This window comes from Polistes fuscatus, unplaced genomic scaffold, assembly GCF_010416935.1.
Source record: "Polistes fuscatus isolate 324 unplaced genomic scaffold, CU_Pfus_HIC Scaffold9, whole genome shotgun sequence".
Taxonomy (NCBI): domain Eukaryota; kingdom Metazoa; phylum Arthropoda; class Insecta; order Hymenoptera; family Vespidae; genus Polistes; species Polistes fuscatus.
In genome coordinates, this window is record NW_025113173.1 from 6,001,294 (window position 1) to 6,007,293 (window position 6,000).

Consider the following 6,000-nt stretch of genomic DNA (forward strand, 5'->3'; position numbering starts at 1 on the left):
CCCGGTGAAGGGAGCATCTAGCACGCGTAAGGAAATCGATTTAAACCGAGATCGAAAGACTCGTTTCGCTATTAGAACAAAATTCCATTCTTAAAAATGTCCTAATTAATGAGACGAAAAAAAAAGTAATAAATAAACGATCATTAAGATTTGCAAAAAGAATCGTCGTCTTTTAGAAATAGAAAGAAAGAAAGAAAGAAAGAAAGAAAAGAAAAAAAGGGGAAAAAGTTACGATCTAATCAGTGATTTTAGCGATCATCATCGATCATGTTTTTGTCGAGGCTAGTCTTCTTCTTCTTTCCGCAAATAGTTCTTGATATTTACCGCGAAAGGAAAGTAGTTTGGTATATCATGGAGATCGCACAGTAGCACGTGGAACGTTTGCACGTGCGTGCTAAGCTTATAGTCTGGTGCTGGTGGTGCTGGTGCTGCTGCTGCTGTCCGGTGGTCTCTCGCATGTACATGCGCTTAGTATGGTCTCCCTTTAGCACCCAACCGAACGACAGAGGAGGAACTTCCAACTCCGCGTACGCTCGTAACTCTTTTATAGAACCCGTGTCAAATTGCCGTTCATTATGTTTTATGGCAGCGCGAAATGTAAGAGCAACGTTGAAGGACCGTGTTAGAACACGGAAGTTTCTTCAAAATCTCTACCCTTCGTTTTTTTTGTTTTCTCTTTCTCTGACATACTACGAGAAAATTAGAATGGTCGAGAAGTTTTGTCTAAAATATTAACGCGACGTTTCGATATATCCCTTTTATTCGGAAATAAGTCGTCGAAGGATTGCTAAATGTTCTCATAGCAATTTTCGTGTTGTTCCATACTTTTTTTGTTTTTTCTCCTTTCCCATGGGACCCCTATGGGCATTCCATGAAGCGAGTAAACGAGTAAATTTGTAGGTAGAATGGTTGCCTCCAATACACGATCAAATCCCATAAGTCACGAACTCGAATACTGTGTTTAACCTGTGCGAGCCCATCTTCGTCCATTATCCTTCGCGTTCGGCTGCGATGAACACACCGCGTATCTTAAATATTTCGCCAACACTCACGCCCTTTCTCTTGCGCACCGAGCCAATATTATCCCTCGGGATGCCAACGGATCGATACTTGGCCGAGGATAAAGTAATTGGCCATTATTTCGTCGACTTTGACGAATTTGCTCGTTGGATATGATAGCAGGCTTTATTTCTTCTTCCTTTATAAATCTTAACTTCTTTATATATCCCTATAGCGCGTTATTATATTTATCAAGTATCGTCACTTTTCATTTTTATTCGAAAACCATTCGAAAACCATTCGAAAATCATTCGAAAATCGTATATGGCAGACGTATACGTATATATCTCGTAGATACTCTAACAGAGTGGAATAATGAACTCGGTGACTATATACGAAGCTATTAATCTCGAGTATATCTATCGATAGATCAAAGGACCGATTTTCCATATACGACTTCTCTCGAGTCACTTTGCCCGATGCATCGATCATCTTTTTGATATATATAACTTCTTCTTTTTCTTCTTTTCTTTCGCAAACGAGTTACTCCGAAGCTACCAACTTACCAGGTCGAAATTAATAACCATCCCGATGAGATTCTATCCAGATCGCGATGCGTCTTGCACAGGAAATCCTGTCTCCGTAAGAGGAGATCACCAAGTTGTAGGATTATACGGTATATGTTGGAGAAGAAGGACTATGTTATGTAAGAGACGGAGATAAGAAACGTGAAAGGTAAAAAGCAGTAGCGGCGAGTTTTGATAGCCACGCGCTTCGATCGATGCGCAGACGTTGTTAAACAGCTGCCACGATCTATGAACGATATTGATGATTCTAATTAAACCTGACTCGATTGAGTCCGCTCGTATTAATTAACGTCATCCTTCCGTCACCTATGCGTTTCGATACTTTAAATACTCGACGTGATTTTATTGGGATTATACGATTATCCAAATATTACCCATTGCGATCTCTCTAATTTTAGATTAATTTTAGTTTGTTTCAATTGTATATTGCAGGAGACTTGAAGAGGCGACACTCCTGGAACAGCGAAGCGGATTATCAATCGATCGAAGCTGGAGTCGAAACGATTTCAGGAGAGGAAGCCGAACTTTCGTCCCCCGAAAACGACGATAGGATTTCTTACAAGGTATATTTAGCGTCTTATAAACAAAAATCGCTCGTCGCGTGCCTTTGAAGGATGATAGGGGAAGGGGAATCGAAGTTATGCCAAAGAGCAAAGGGCACCTAACCGAAATTACATTTCACGTGTACGAGTATACACAGTTTGGAAAGGAGGAGGAAGAAGAAGAAGGATGTATAACGGCCGCGACGCAACGGTGCATTTCATTTTACTACTTTAGCCAGACAGAAACGCGAACCGTAAAACCTGAATACTGCAGCCGCGTTTTAACGATGACCACCGCCGCGCCACCGCTGTAGAAATCATCCTCGTCGTTCTTACCACGGATGACCGACGATCATCGCGAAACGTTTTCACTTACGCGTACGCATTTCCTTCCAAGTATGTTCGGATTCCGTGCAAAAATTTCATCGAATTTTCGTCTAGGGAGAGAAATTAAACACCGTTCTCGACATAGAAAATAGTTGTTTCTTTATATCCGCTTACTCGGAATTCGAGTACGCGTACTTACTTACGAGTCAAAGAAAATTGTCCAAAGAAACTGACCAAGAATATTCCGGTGGGATATTTTTAGAAGACGTAACGAGCGCGTACGTATGTACGCCGTTTATGCGCTCCGTTCGATCGTTCCTTCCTTAGTTCTTCGTATTTCTCCATCGTCCATTCTTTTCCCTACCAACGATCCCTAGTCTCGCTTACGATTCGTCGACTTCTCCAAATTATTGAAAATTATACCTCGTCGTGCAATTTTTTCAACGACCCAAAGTAATTCGACGAATCAGTTTCATAATCATTGTCTTCTAGATTTTAGCAAATTATTGGCTCGGTCAACGAGCAATGTCAACATTTTCGAATGAAAAAAATAATTCGAATTGGAGAACGATTACGAAATAACGATTATAAATATTTTTCAAGTACGCAAAATATCTTCGAAAGACCTAATAACCCCGACTTAATCTTGTTCGATAATATAAAATAAATAGCTGAATAATTATCTAATCCTGTTTCACAAGTATAACGGAAAATGTAATCGAAGAAGAGTCGGCAAGGAAAATATCGTAACGGTTTTAAAATGATGCATGTGTGCATCCGCGCTACTGTTAATTTACGTTGAAGGAAATGTGCGAAGCTGTAAAATAATAAATAAAAGAGAGAAGTTGGTAAGAGAGTAGGTCTACTACTACCTTCCTACCTACGCTTTGTTGCTAATTCGCAGATTCACTGAATTCTCTTCTCATTACTCTTTCCGTCTTCTCGCTATTTTCTCTTTCTCCGTTTCTCGAGCTCTAAATCAAATTCGTGCGACCGGGCTTACGATCGTTAATTGCTGGATGGGAGAGAGAAGGAGAGAGAGAGAGAGAGAAAAAGCTCCCGCGCGCGAGTCCACTCGCACATTTTATGGCACCGGAAAATCAGTCTTGGTTTTACCGTTAAGTTTATGCGACTCGCCTATAAGAACGCATACGCGAAAGAGCATAAACGCGTAAACTGACGGTAGTAATCGTTCCTTCTCGCACGGATCTTCTTTTCCTCTTTTTCTTGTACCAGCTTTCATTATTTTTTTACGAGCTCGCGAAACGTTCCTTTTCTTCTATTTCGTTATTCTTCTCCGCTTTAGAAGAATTACAACTTTAATACAAATCGAGAAACGTAGCGATATTTTATTTGGTATAGATAAAAAAAAAGAAAAATAAATAAAACGAAACCTTTTGCGCGAGAGAACAAGAAAGAGAAAGGGTGTAATTCTTCAAGTTGGAAATCTCTTGAAAGGGTCAGAGAAGTTAAACGCTCTGGGAGAAAGATTTACGGATCACGAACATAGAATGAGATAGAAAGAGGGAAGAAGAGAGGGAGGGACGGAGAGTAGAATGAAATTACAGTGAATTTCAAGCTTTAATCCGATCGTTCCTTTAACTCGATTGACGTTGCAATTTGAGGCTTTTTTCCCTCGATCGTAACGACGACGACGACGACGACAAAAATCGTCCTTTTCTTCCGTTGAATTTTTGCGAGAGAAAAGCATTCCAAACTATTGAACTCTTGCAAATGAAATGAAATAATAATACAAAATAAAGCGATAATTAATTTGATTTACTTTTCATTGCACTTGGAATTATTGGATTCGCGCGCGAAAGAAAAAGAAAAGAAAAAGAAAAAAAAACAAAGCATTTGAGAGATGATGAAGGACGAAGAATAACGAGGACATTAAAATCGATATATCGTTTGGATCGAAGTGCCTCGAGGTCTTTCTCGAGCATATTTCAATAACGTCCCGAACGAGATCCTTTTTCGCCATGATTCATACTATGCTCCATTATGATGCATTAGCACAGAGTTATTACGAATGCTCGTGACAGTCATTGATGGCCCTTGACGGGACGACCGGTAGGCCGAATATAAAAGAGAACCGAGATGAACGTTCGTTCGACTCATCAGCGAATTCGCGTCTGCGAGATGGCGAAACTTCTTCACGGTCATTACTACTGCAATTTGTCAGAACGCTTTTAAAAAGTATATCAGTGACGATAACGATTTGGCGGCCTTAAGAATCGAAGCTACAAAGAGGGGGGAGAGAGAAAGAGAGAGAGAAGGAGAATATCGATCGATTCGAATATCATTCGTGAAATAGCAAGAAATTGCGATTGACAGCAACGCGCTTATGATGTTTCTTTCAATATTTTGACTTGACAAATGTCACAATACTTATCTCAAATGATAAAATATTATATATAGGTAGAAGATGTAAAGTATCGCTATACAATGCAACACATTGGAGGACCCTTAAACCCTTGGAGTTTCACGTTCCAGGGAAATTGATACGCGCGTACGAACGCGTCGCGAGATAAGATCGGTCAGCCTTGAGCGAGAAGCTAAACTAATGCCTCGTGCACAGTGGCGCGCGAGATAGATATCTTGAGAATTTCATTAGCATGATCCAAGCTTGCCAGGCTCCTCTTCTTCTCTGAATCTTTCCTATCTCTCTCTCCCCCCTCCCTTGTTTATCTTTTTCTTACACCTATCCCTTTCTCTGTCCTTTTAACTCGTCACCCGGGGCTCCTTCTCGCCATGTGTTTTTCATTCTACGAAAACAATCTAATATCTTTACCACCGAACAAAAACAATATTTTATTTCATTAATTAGCACTTTGTAAAAAAAAAAAAAACATTTAAATTAGTATAAGGTATAAGAAATTATATTTAATTTAATAATCGTGATGTAATTCCGATTACTACCGCGAACACGTTTACCTTCTTTTTTGTTCAATCCCGATCGTGTATTTTATTAAATAAAATCTAACGAATTTTTATATGGGAAAAATCTTTCAACGCCGTAGCAAGTAACCTTATTACATAGGATAATATCATAAACTATTTCACGTGTGGGGAGGTTCAAAGCGAGATCCTATGAATTATTACACCATTAGCGTATGTAATCGTATCCCGAGGAAAATTATACAGCAATTTGTCTCAAGTTGATCGAATCTGTCGAGGAAATTTCTTCTTCTTCTTCTTCTTTTTATTTTTGTATTTTTCTCTCTCTCTCGCACTTATTTCTCGAAAGCTAACGTAAAGGAAGAAACGCCCGAAGGAAATAGAAGCGTACGAAGTATTTACCACTTCGAAGCTATAAATATATAAAAGATAGCGGAAAACAAAAAAGATATTTTCAAACAGATATGACATAAAACGGATTAAAACGTTCTTCCTCCTACGTTGCTCAAATATATCGATATTCCATAATTACAGTTTCGGTCCGATCGGTCTCTGATTTATCGCTCGTTCGACGCGTCATTAAATGTCATCGGTGATCAAATTTATGTTGAATTTAAAGTCTAATTATTTCCGATATAAATATC